This window comes from Protopterus annectens, chromosome 2.part0, assembly GCF_019279795.1.
Source record: "Protopterus annectens isolate FY-2018-M chromosome 2.part0, PAN1.0, whole genome shotgun sequence".
Taxonomy (NCBI): Eukaryota; Metazoa; Chordata; order Ceratodontiformes; family Protopteridae; genus Protopterus; species Protopterus annectens.
The window spans coordinates 1,831,848,237-1,831,862,338 of NC_056728.1; the positions used below are offsets into that span (position 1 = coordinate 1,831,848,237).

At 42.7% G+C, this 14,102-nt stretch overlaps 1 protein-coding gene across 1 annotated transcript in view; it reads left to right on the top strand.

The window, feature by feature from the left end:
* The window catches only part of ZBTB17 (zinc finger and BTB domain containing 17), a gene marked incomplete in the record, with an annotated part of 1,293,515 nt that overhangs the window by 187,243 nt on the left and 1,092,170 nt on the right, over positions 1-14,102 (top strand).

A 14,102-nucleotide genomic window follows, 5' to 3' on the forward strand; every position in this document is an offset into this window, starting at 1 on the left:
CATTTGGTCTCAGCATTTCCATCCACTGGGCGCACCGATTCCTCTTCTCCCCTGCTTAAAGAAAGAAAGAAAGAAATCCAATGATGGATATCAAAGGTAAACTGCTTTCTAGGCCTACCATTTAAATTATGAATACCGCAAAAGGAATTGCAAATAGATGCTTCAGATGTTGTATTGAGGGGCATGAGTTCATTGTCGGTTGTCCCCAGTCTGAAGACAAAGCATGTCAACCTGAAGGAGATGTGTGAACATTAATGCAAGCTTTACAGATCTTTTTACACTCCTGGACCCAGGACCTCTTATGAGTTTGAGACAGCACCACAGTGTTTCCATAGACTGCATCTTAAATGGCAGATGTTCTCCTAGATTTTAAAGCTCTTTGGGTGAGGTACAGGAAGTAAAGGTAAACATTCCATCACAATATCATCAGATATTAAAACTAACCATCATTCTTTAATTAACTTACACTACTTTTCCTGAGACCTTTTGTATTTAGATATGCAGTATAAATTTTGACCTTTCTCAGCTTTGTCTCTAGTGCTGGAGCAAGAAGCTTAAAGGACAACTCCACCCTCATGTGTAGCCTTTTCGCTGAAGTTGTCTTTTCATCTTGTAGCTTCACACAAGTGTAGTTTAATCCACAAAAAAAAAAAAAACTTCAATACCTGTTTCTTACTTTCCAATTCCTTCTCTGTCACAAGGACTCTTCCATTTTTTGCTGAACTGATCTAAAATTACTTCAGTAAAGATTTTCTTAGCTTGCATGACATGGGCTAGACATACAGTTTTCTAAAGTTTACCTTCTGTCACCACCTATAAGCTTTACATTCTGAAACTGTCTGCTGAGGTCATTAAGGCACTGTAAAACACTCATTAACAGCTAATGTGAAATACTTTTTTTTTCTTTTTGTAAATATCTTTTTCTACATAAATGTTGATTTTTTCAAGCAACAAAATTTACAGCAGTACAATCATAGGTTCATAGGTGTGTACTAGGCTAATGGCCTTGGAGCCAGAGCCCTTACCAGCTTAGCCCAAAACATTGCCCCGGCGTTGTGCCACCTGATGTTAGTTCAGTGCTGCTATCCAGTAGGGCCACTGGAGTGATCCCTGGGGTGAACTTTCTGTTACCCATCCAATCGTCGAGATTTCTTTTGAAAAGGGCCAGCAAGGTGCTCTGCTTGACATGAATGGGAAACTTATTCCAGAGTATGGGCAGTCTCTGGGTAATGAACCTGTCTCTCCAGCATGTTCTGTTGATTGTGGTAATGAGGTTGTGATTTCTGGAGCATGTGGCGCGGGGGGAATTGGGATTTCTTTAGGTGTAGCATTTCAAGTAGGGCTGGGTTGGACATGGCTTTGTAAGTGAAGCAGAGATCACCTCTAAGTAGATAAGAGACTGAGAACAACTGAGGTTTCTTGAGTCTGTCCATGTAGGACATGTGTTTAAGGTTTAGGATCCTTTTTGTGAGGTACTTTTGTGGCCTCTCCAGCTGTTGAAGGTCTCTGGTCAGGTACATGCCAAACAGGGTGTTATACTCAATGATTGATCTAATGAGGGATGAGTAGAGGGATGATTACCTCCTCCTTCCTGGATACAAAACCTTTGGTTATGAAATGTGCCTCATAAGAAGGACTTTCTGACCACAGTGGCAATGTGGTGGTCAAAGGTGAGGTTGCTGTCGACCTAGGTGCCCAGATCTCTTATGGCACCTTCAGTGTTCTGTGGGCTCCCATCGACGTGGTAATTAGCGGGAACTGAGGTTTTTCCAAAGGGGATGATAGCGCATTTTTTCGTATTAAGCTTAAGGCCATGGTTCTGACACCAGTCATTGGTCTCAGTGAGGCCCTTTTGTAGGATGTCTGCATCACTTGAGGAGTTAATGACGCCTAGCTTGCAGTCCTCTGCGAACTTGGTCACCCAGAGTCCTTCTGTGTTGACCTGGACTTTTGAGAAGTAGATGCCAAACAGGAGAGTGTCTAGGACCAAGCTCTGTGGGACTCAACTTGTGACTGGTAGACAGTCTGACTTGGATTTCGCTACTTTCACTCAGTGGATCCTGTCTGTGAGCCAATTTGCAACCCACCTAGTGATATAAGGATTGATGCCTAGTTTGGTGAGTTTATCAATGATACCTGAGCGGGGAAATGGTATCAAAGGCCTTGGCCAAATCGAGGTAGGCTGTATGCACTGCCTTGCCCTCATCCACAGCCTTGGTGGCAGGCGACCCGCAGTCGGCCCGAGTTCCAAAGTCTTAGTCCGGCATTGGTTACTGTCGCTCTTTCCCTGACGTCAGTGCGCCAGGGGTATAAAAGTTGCAACCGACGCCGTTTTCTTCAGTCTTTCTTGCCGCGTGGTGTCCGAAGCAAAAGCAGTTTGCAAGTGCCGGTCGGCCGACTCCTGAGATTTTCTAAATTGAGTTTCAGAACTGAAGTCTTCAATAAAGCTAAGTACCCCGTTGGGGAAACTTTTACTTGCTCCAGACCGATGTCAGTAAAAGTTAATAATTGTATTTCTTGTGGGAAGCAAGTACCTCATAAGGACTTTCACTCTTACTGTATTCCTTGCCTATGCCCTGACCACGACGTTACTAGTTGTCTGTTTTGTGCTAAATTCAATAAATGAACTATTAAACGTCGGTTTGATTTTGCTTTACATTATTTTGGCCGAAGGTTTAATTACATAATGCCGTTAGAACAACCGACGACTGGAATTTATAAAAAACGCAAAGACAAAGAAAAGGACAGGCATCCGAGGTCCAAAACCGACGACGAAGCCTCTTCTAGGCCAGTTGCCGGTTCGCCGGTTCTCAGTGAGGCGCTTTCGCAGCCCCTGACACCCGCTACCTCAGAGCCACAGGCCATAACCGACAGCCATGTGGAGACACCTAGGCCTGTGGAAACTCAAGGTATTGGGCCTACGGAAACTATACCCTCAGATGGGTCTGGAGCCGCTGAGCAGGCATCGGCTTCTGAGGGTGTTTTCAGACCTTCACAGCTTACAATTAAGCCCACTACAGCAGCAAAGGCAAAGTCAAAAACACCATTAGAGATAAGCAAACAAGTACAGCATTCTCTAGAACAGTCATCCATGCCAAAGAAACAGATGCTTAAAATGGCCGAAGACCTTATTACTTTAATCAGGGGTTCCCATCCCCCTCCTGACAAAAGGCCTAGGCAAGACACTGATTATGATTCCTCTGATCAGGTTTCCATTTCCTCTGACTCCTCTTCTGATCAGGGATATTCTCTCCCTCCCTATGAGGACTCTGATGCAGAAGAGTCCATACCCTCAGCCTCACCGCCTGAGGATTATTCTTTTGGGGAACCCTGCACACCATGAGGGAGCATTTCCATTGGGAGAGCCAGGATTACTCAGAATCTAAGAAAAGGCTCAGAGACTTCCTTTTATTGCCTCAGCACAGGCCCCTGGCTATCCCCCCTGTGCTTGATATTGTTGATGATGTTTTTTCTGAATCCAGTCTGTCTCCTGATTCTTTACCCCCTGCACCAGTCAAGCCAGACAGATACTACAGGGTCCCTGACTCTTATACATTTCTTTACAAAAACCCCGCTGCAGACCCAGAAACAATTTCTCAGGGTCCTAAAGGGGTTAAGGCTTCCACTGCCAAAAATCCTGTCCCCTCAGATAGGGATTCCAGAGCTCTGGACAGATGGGGGGAAAAAGTTTACACTTCTGCTACTTTAGCTGTAAGAGCTTTAAACTGTCAGTTTCACATGCTTAAATATCAACAGTATCTCATGTCATTGTTAAAACAGAAAATGATTTCAAATACAGACAGTCCTGACAATAAGGAAATGCAGGATTTATTGCATGCAGTTGAACAAGTGGGAAAGCATACTCTGCAATGTGGTTTTGATTCATTAGAGGCTTCTTGAAGTGCCGCAGTTACAGGCTCTATCATTCGAAGACATGCTTGGTTGAAAGAACAAAGTTTACCTGACCATGTTAAAGTAAAATTATTGGATGCTCCATTACAGCATGATACTTTGTTTGGTGTTAAGGCAGAAGAGGTGTTAAAGAAAATGGAGGATAAAGCAAAGTCAATGCAAACAGTGAAAGATTTCTTACAGGTTCAACCACCTAGATTTAGCAGAAACTGGCCTTCAAAAAATTGGTCCTTTCCAGTGTCAGACAGGCCACAAAGAGGCAGATACAGATGCCCAAGAGGCAGATCTCAGCCCCAAGGCTCCTACAGACCTAAACAATGGGGTGCTTCAGCCCCCAAAGGAGGGGAAGACAAATCACAACCTTATAAGGAAACAGTCCCAATGACTTTCCTCTGCAAATGCCAAGCACTTACCTGTTGACAGCACCCCTAGGGGGAAAGCTAGCACTTTTCTCAAAAAATTGGCACATGATCACCCAGGACCAATGGGTGCTGAATATTGTTTCTCATGGTTACAGGTTCCACTTCCACACGCTTCCAAAACCAAAAGGTATGCCAGACCTGCCACAAAACCAATGGGCAGAGGCACAAAAACAGACTGCTGCTCTTATGGACATGAGAGCTATTCAAAAAGTTCCACAGCAAGAACAAGGGACAAGGATTTTACTCAAGACTTTTCTTAGTACCCAGAAAGGACAAAGCCTGGAGACCAATACTGGGCCTGTCAATCCTAAATACTTTCCTGGATGTTCCAAAATTCAAAATGTTGACACTACAGCAACTTCTGCCCATGCTGGGCAAGAAGGCTTGGCTAGTTACTTTGGACCTCAAGGAGGCATACCTTCATGTCCCAATCAGACAATCTTTCAGAAGATACCTCAGATTCATAGCAGGCTCAATGCATTACCAATTCTCTGCACTGCCCTTTGGCTTATCTACTGCACCCAGGGTCTTCACAAAATGCCTGGCACCAGTAATTGCATTTTGCAGACAAAAAGGAATTCAAATATATCCCTACTTGGACGACTGCCTTATTCAAGCAGAGAGCAAGGACATTCTTCTAAAGCACCTGGCGTTTGTAAAAAGATTGCTAATTTGCCTTGGGTACACAGTAAACAAATCAAAACTAGTGCCCTCTCAAGCGATAATATTCCTGGGTGCAAGCTTAAATACAACTGCCAGATGGCTTATCTCACGCCAGACAAACAAAGGCAACTGACTCATTACTTTCAAATGATGGCAACAAAAACCCAGCTCCCTGTAAGAAAAATTCTGCAGGCCCTGGGCTTCATGGCATCCTGCATTCTACTAATTCCATATGCAAAACTGCATATGAGGAAACTACAGTGGTATCTAAAAAGTGTTTGGACTCAGCATTGTCACAGCCTGGAGACAATCATAACTTCAATTCCCTGCCTACAACAAGAGTTTCGATGGTGGTCCCAGGCCTGTCACCACAACAAGGGACATCCTTTCACCTTACCCATAGCCAGGCAGACAATAACAATGGATGCATCAGATTATGCCTGGGGAGCACATATGGCAGGAAAGTGTATTCAGGGCACGTGGCCCAAGGAACAAATGCATCTTCACATCAGTCAAAAAGAGATGCTAGCTGTACAGAATGCCCTGACAGCCTTCAAGGACCTAATACATCCAGGACAACTATTAATAAAGACGGACAATACCACAGTTATGTGGTACATAAGCAAGGGAGCACACATTCCTACCCCCTATGTAGACAAGCCATGACTTTGTGGAACACAGCACTGACCTACCAGGTACATCTGCAAGCACAATTCCTGCCAGGAACAAAAAACACACTGGCAGACTAACTAAGCAGAAATATCATGGATCCTCACAAATGGAAGCTAAATCCACAAGTGTTCAGCATGATAACGAGGAAATGGGGACGCCCAGACATAGATCTTTTTGCCTCCCCTCACAATTACCAAATTCAGAAATATTGCACAAGAACTTATCACTCTCAAGCATGGAAAGTGGATGCTCTATCATTCAGCTGGAAAGGCCTGACAGTCTATGCCTTCCCTCCGATGCCTCTTCTCACCAAGGTGCTACTAAAAGTCAGACAAGAAAGGCTAAAAATGATCCTGATTGCACTAGACTGGCCATGCCAGCACTGGTATCCAATCCTAAAGAGTTTGTCTCAAGGCCCAGCTTGGCTTCTACCTCAAACCCTCATCTTCTGACACAACAAAACAATCAGATTCTGCACAGTCAACTCAGAACCTTAAACCTGGCAGCATGGTAGATAATGTAGCCACTCCGACTGCACCTCTCTCTAAAGCTGTTCTGGATGTTATTTTAGAAGCCAGGAGGCCCAGCACTAGGAAATCTTATCCAGAAAAATGGAAGATATTCTGTTCTTGGAACCAGGCACAAGGGCTCGAACCACTTGTCCCTAATATACCTCAGATTTTGCAATACCTAACTGAGATGTTGGGCAAAAGCTTATCTTTCTCATCTATTAAAATCCATGCCTCTGCCATTTCAGCTCATTACAATACGGAACCTCCTATTTTTTCATACTCTACTACGACAATACCTCAGAGGGGCAAAAAATATAAGACCCCCAAGGAGAGCACCCAGTACCTACTTGGGACCTCAATTTTGTTTTAGAAAAACTCACACTACCTCCTTTTGAACCAGCCAGCACAGCTGATCTAAAATTCTTGTCATGGAAAACTGCTCTGCTCCTAGCAATAACTTCAGGAAGAAGAGTCTCAGAGTTACAGGCATTAATGGCTGTGGAAACTTTTCTCATTTTTCATCAGGACAGGGTTTCTCTTAGGACAAACCCAACATTCATGCCAAAAGTGGTCTCCAATGTGGCCTTAAACCAAACCATTCGTTTACCTACTTTTTACCCAAACCCCCAGAATAAAGGGGAGAGACTTCTGCACGCTTTGAATATACACAGACCGCTACGATTCTACTTGGACAAAACAAAAGCTTTCAGAAAAACTGAGCAACTGTTTGTAGCATATGCTGCTGGATCACAAGGAAAGCCTATTACAAAGCAAAAAATCTCTAAATGGATAGGACACTGCATCCACTTCTGTTATGCACAACATGGCAAATCAGTGCCTAAGGGCATTAGGCCTCATTCTACCAGAGCAGCAGCCACTTCAGCAGCTTTCCTCAGAGGAGTACCAACCAAAGACATTTTAGAAGCTGCAACCTGGAGCTCAGTGCACACTTTCACCAAGCACTACCACTTACCTCTTTACACTAAATACAGAGCAGGCTTTGCCACTGCAGTTCTGCAGGGCTTGTTAGCCTCGATAAATCCAATTTAGACCCAGCCACCCAACCTCAGCTTTGGGATTCTACCCAAGTGTAATGACTGCAACAGTGAAACACGATGAACATAGTACAGTTGTGTACCTACCATAAATGTAGATGTTCGAGTGTTTTCACTGTTGCAGTCCAGGTTACCCACCCACCATCCCCCTTTTTTCATTGCTGGGACTTTTCTGTACTTCTCATCTCTATACTACCTATGTGGTGTATTTGCTTGTAGATGAAGGAAATGTTTATAGTAATATATGCATGTTTTTTTTTGGCATAATTTTATCTTTCCAGCCTTTTTATCTGGGGGCACCTGACATCTGGGGCAAGAAAAACTGAAGAAAATGGCGTTGGTTGCAACTTTCATACCACTGGCGCACTGACGTCAGAGAAGGAGCAACAGCAACCGATGCCGGACCAAGACTTTGGAACTCGGGCCGACTGTGGGTCGCCTGCCAGCAGGATAATCCAAGTGAAATGACTGCAACAGTGAATACACTCGAACATCTACATTTATGGTAGGTACACAACTGTACTTTTTGGACAATGCAGCTTTTACCTGTGCTGCAGAGATGTTGGGTACCAGGCTGTCTTCTGGTGTTGTGATGAGGCCTTTGGGGGGGGGGGGACAGAGGGGTAAAGTTGGCACTGAATCTGTCAGCCAGTAGGTTGGCTATATCTGTTGGCTCAGTATAGGAGGTACCATTGTGCAATAACTCAGAGCAAATTTGGGTATTGCCTTGGAGGTTCTAGGTATAGCTATAGAAGGCTTTGTTGTTGTTTAGTGTCAGCCGCAATTCTGCCTTCATAGCTGGCTTTAGAGGATTTGATAAGGGATCTCAAATTTTTATTGAGGCTGATAAGGAAGTTTTCCAGTCTTGTGCCTTTACTTTTTTCTGCAACAGTTTCTTCCTTCTGTTGTAAAGTTTATTGATAGCTGGGGACCACCAGATTGGCTTCCTTTTTTTGGAGGAGAGCGTCTTGGTTCTGTTTGGTACGGCAAGTTCCACGCATTTGTGTATGTGCTCGTACAGTGCATTGGTGTATGATTCGGCAGTCATGCAGCTATTTTCCATTGGCATGGGTGCTGAGAAATTAACCACCTCTGTTTTTATAAGCCCAAAGTGAGCTTTGGAGAAGTTTTTCAGGGTGGTCACCTTTGCGGGGTGTGTGGGTGAGATGGAGATTTCCATGATGATCAGTTTGTGGTCACATCTATCTAGGGAGGAATTTGACTATAGGTGTGGAGCAATGATCTCCCATGTTGGTGATAACCAGGTCGAGGATGTTGCTTCCTCTAGTGTGAATCAAAATGAGCTGGTCCAGGGCATTGGAATTGATGAATTCCAGGAAGCATTGGGCCGGTGGCTTGGTACTTGAATAGTTTTTCCACTTGGTGGAAGGGTAGTTTGTCACCCAGTATGGGAGTATTTGCCTGGACCTTGATAGATTTTGTCTCCATAAGTTAATGTCCTCTGACACCTACAGGGTGATGAAACCTGATAAGGGTGGAGGAGTTGTTATTAAGACCAAACCAGATTATTCCACCAATATGTTAGAATTGTTGAATGACACTTCAACATATATTAGGGTTTCTAAATATGATGTCAATAGTGCTTACACTAAAATTGATTGGCAGTTGTACGAGTGGCTAATGGACGGAGTGCTTGACAAGGTAGAATATGATTACCTCTATGTAAGTTCACCAGTCATCCCCTCCATCTTTGGAATTCCCAAAATTCACAAAAACATCAACAATCCACCTTTTTGTCTAATTGTTTCTGCTAGGGGTTCCAAGACTGAGGCCATGGCATCTTTTGTTGACTTTTATTGCAAAGATATATTTCAAAAAGTACCACATGTTTTAAAAGATTCATGGCACTGTCTTGATGTAATTAGAAATAACCCTTTGGAGGATGAATACTTAATGGTGACTAATGATGTAGTGAATTTATTTTTGATTATACCTAATGATTTGGGATTAGTGATGTTTAACAACAGTCTTCAGAAATATAGTACACTTCACATGGTAAAACGTAGTTTAATTGTTGACTTGACAGAAATGGTATTAAAAAAACAACTACATCTTTTTTGAAGCAGAGTACTTCAAGCAGACTACTGGTGTTGCCATGGGGGCAAAATGTGCCCCTTCTTATGCCAATTTGGTGTTGGTTGATTGGGAGACTAATTGTGTATTCACTTTGGAACACATGCAGAAAGTCACTTTATATCTGCGGTATTTGGATGACATTCTAATTTTTTGGAAGGGGTCAGTGGAAGAAATCCAAGAATTTATAAATTATTTGGGTACCACCACCCCTTTTTGAAATGTACACACAAGATACATGTTGAGCAATGCGACTTTTTAGACATCTTATTACTTAAGGACAAGGTAAATGGTGGATTAAAATCTAACATATATCGCAAAAAAACTTTTTCAGATTAATTTTTACACTTTCAGAGTTGCTATCAGTTTTTTCAAAAGAAAAATATAATGAAGGGACAAATGGTGAGGTTGTCAAGACTTATCAGTGATGACAGCCTTTATGAATTTGAAGTCTCTAAATTAATAGATATGTTGATTGAGAGAGGGTATCCCTATGAAATATTATCTAACATCAAGTTAGAGGTGTTGGAGAAAAGAAACACGGTTTACAAACCAATTTTAAAAGGTGGTTTGGTAAAGGAAACATCAAATAATGTCATTTTTGTTAGCATCACCTATGAGAGTTTTGAATTTAACAACACGAGGCGTGTGATGGTTTTACCGTACAATGAGGTTAGTGGGGGCATTAAGAACATTGTTTACGACACCTGGCGAAGTGTCCTCACTAATGACATTACATCCGTGGTAGGGACTATGCCAGTCTTTTCCTATAGCAGAGGTAAAACTTTAAAGGAATTAATGGAGACAGTTGTCAACCAAGACTTATACAAGAATTCTAGGATGAGTAAATGTGGGTCTTGTAGTATTTGTAAATATATTAACAATGGGCCATATGTGGCAGTACACAACTTTAGCAAAACCATTAGATGTCCAAGTTTTTGCAACTGCAACACCAAAATGGTGATATATCTTGCTACATGTCTTAGTTGTCCTACTTTTTATGTAGGTAAAACCATTAGAAAATGAAGACTTAGGATATTAGAACATATAAGGGACATAAGAAACAAAAAAACTACTAATGCCCTTTTTACGCACAGTCAATGTATTAATTTCAAAAAGTTTTTATTTTTTTGTTATTGACAGGATTCCTTACAATGAAAAAGGTGGGGATGCTAAGACATTACTGGAAGTCAAGGAGTGCCTATGGCAACTTAGACTTGATGCATCTAGGTCCCCAGGCATAAATTAACATGTATCACTTTCTAGTATTTTGAAGTATAGGTCTTATTGTATATAAATATCAATACTTTTTTTTTTTGTTTTTTGACCCATTTGTTAGCTGAACCATACAATTCATAATGTGTATATATACACATACATATATATATATATATATATATATATATATATATATATATATATATATATATAGGTAAAAAAACTTTTCTTATGTTTTTTAACAGGATTTTAACACAATCGACTAGCAACAATACTTTTTGCAATTAAGGCTATTTTATAAGTAAGTTATTTAAAACTAAGGTTGCTTAAGTTCATTTTCAAAACAGTAAGGTATTGCATTACAAATAATTGAAGGGCCAAAAAAATTTTATATATACACAAATATATATGTTTAGTTGATTATCTACTTATTTCATTAACTTCTGTTTTTTGTATATTATTGTGTGTTTTTTCTATAAATTGTTTTGTATTTATAAACTTAATAATCAACTTTTTAATTTTTACATTAATATTAATTAGTTTAGCCTGTTTGATTGGTTTTAGCCTAGGGGGTGTGTATATGAGTTATTGTATAAGAGCTTGAACTGTTCTTTACATTTCTTACTCTGAGGATGCCCAATGAGTTGGATAGGTGAAGGCGCTTAGACTTTTTGTTTGCTGTTCCATTGCTTTACCAATAAAAGCACTTGTGTGTTGTCGTACCTGTTTTTTTTTTTTTTTTTTTTTTTTTTTTTTACTAGCATTGGGCCGGTGCCTTGGTACTTGAATAGTTTTTCCACTTGATGGAAGGGTAGTTTGTCACCCAGTATGGGAGTATTTGTCTGGACCTTGATAGATTCCAGGGTGCTCAGGAATGTAGAGTGAGAGTCTAGGGACATGGTTGGGGTTCTTTAGTAGGCTATGACCTGTGTCATCATCTTATCCAGTGTTAGTTGTACCTGGAGTATCTCGGATGTATTATGCTGGGTTACCAATCTAGAAGTTTACATGTTCTTTTATGAATATGGAGACACCACCACCTTTAGAGCTTCCGACCATAATCCGGGGCCAAAAGGTATGGAATGAGTTGTAGCCTGGAAGCGCAGGGGTAGTTTCTCCCTCTTTAAACCAGGTCTCTGTTACAGCACAAATGTCTGCATTCTCCATTTTGAGGAGAGCTTCGAGCGAGTGCATCTTGAGATTTAGACTTATAGCATTGAGCAGCTTGATCCTCAGATTGCATTTGTTTGTAGCTGTTACAGTGGAATTTTGGTATCTGGAACACTGCCTAAGAAAAGGCACTATAGGGGTGCCAAGAGCCTTCACCAGTAGCCGGAATCCCATGGGTGACAGATGCAGGCAGTCTCTGGCAAAGCATCGAGGTCTGTCAATCATGTCATCTCAGGCAGGCAAACACAGGATCCCCTTAGAATGACACCAGAAACTTAGCCAATTGTTGAAGATAATCATTTTCTGCTTGTACTGTGATATCATTCTGGGTGACGGTAGGATACTGCTCAAGGCTAGGGTCATAACTGCCTGGGTCACCTAATCCGAAAGTTCCATCACATCCCTTTTCATGTAGTCGAAGGAGGTACGTCTCAGGTCATTCACACCGACATGGACAATGACTGAGTCACACTTATTGTGGAGTGACCTGAGTGCATGCGTTATGTGGCAGATCCTGTCACCTGAGAGACAACTCCCTGTCACCTTCTCCTTGCTCACCCTAGTGAGTGGGACATCAGTGTGTCTCACTGTTGAGTCTCCTTTGGTTAGTACATTGGGCAAAGTGTTTTGCCTTAAGGGCTTAAGTTGAGGGACACACTGTGGTGGTGAGCTATGGGTTCCGTGGTTGGTGTTGTGTTGTGGTGGTTGAGTGGGTTTCTGTCTCTGGGGTCTCTGTTGTTTGGGTAAGTTTTTATTGAGAGACTCCACGAAGGTGGGTGTATGGTTTGTATTTGTGTGTGAGTTGTGATGGTTGGTGTTTTGGAGGGCTGTGTGTTCCATGTAGTGTGTTGCAAGCGTTGACCGTTGACCTTCTCTTAACCAGCTAGTCCGGTCTTAGCTGGAGAGGGCACAGCTTCCAGTTTGGTGATATAAGTGCATCTCTCACATGTATGAGTGTTGGGAGGTAAGAGGACAGGGTTGATGTTCATCGTGTTACACTGCTGCAGTCATCACACTTGGGTTATGCTGCCGTCAGGCGGTTCCGCAGTCGGCCAGAGTTCCAAAGTCTTGGTCCAACGTCGGTTGCTGTCGCCTCCTCCCTGATGTCAGTGCGACAGGGGTATGAAAGATGCAGCTGACGCCATTTTCTTCAGTCTTTCTTGCCGCGCTGTGCCCAAAGCAGAAGCAGTTCGCAAGTGCCGGTCGGCCTACTCCTGAGATTTTCATTCCGAATCCAGAACCGAAGTCTTCTAAAAAAAGCTAAGTACCCCGTTGGGGAAACTTTTTCTTGCCTCCGACCGATGTCAGTAAAAGTTAATAACTGTATTTCTTGTGGGAAGCAAATACCTCATAAGGATTTCCACTCCTATTGTATTCCATGTATTCCATGCCTAGGCCCTGACCACGACGTCACTGGTTGTCGGTTTTGTGCTAGGTTTAACAAGCACACTAGTAAACGTCGGTTTGATTTTGCCCGACATTATTTTGGTAGAAAATTCAATTACACCATGCCGTCGGAAATTCTGACGACCGCAATGCATAAAAAGCGCAAGGACAAAGACAGGCATCCGAGGCCCAAAACTGACGACGAGGCCTCTTCTAGGCCGGTCGCCGGTTCTCCAGTTTTCAGCGAGGCGCCTACGCAACCCCTGACGACCGCTTCCACAGAACCACAGACCGCATCCGACTCCCACGTGGAGATGGCTGGGCCTTCGGATGCACTAGGCCTTCAGCTTACCGATCCTACACCTACTGAGGGAATCGAAGTAGCTGAGCAATCCACAGTTACAGAGGGTGTTTTCAGACCTACCCAGTTAACCATTAAACCCTCTGTTAAGTCTAAGCCCACCTTAAAAGCAAAGAAACAGACACAACTCTCTCCAGGACAGGCTTCCATGCCTAAGAAACAAATGCTAAAAATGGCCGAGGACCTAATCACCCTGATCAGGGGGTCCCATCCCCCTCCTGATAAAAGGCCCAGACAGGATGCAGACTATGAATCTTCTGACCAGGTGTCCATTTCCTCTGACTCTTCCTCGGACCCAGGATACTCTTTACCCCCTTATGAGGATTCTGATGCTGAGGAATCAATTCCGTCAGCCTCTCTGCCTGAGGATTATTCCTTTGGGGAAACCTTACATACCATGAGGGAGCATTTCCATTGGGAAGGTCAGGATTATTCAGAATCCAAGGAAAGGCTCAGAGACTTCCTTTTATTGCCTCAACACAGACCCCTTGCTATCCCCCAGTTCTTGACATTGTGGATGATGCGTACACTGAATCCAGTTTGAACCCTGACTCCTTACCTCCAGCCCCCCAAAAAAGGTTAAACCAAAGGGTAGAAAATTTTAAAAAATTAAAAGAAAAATTCCCCTGACTTCCCT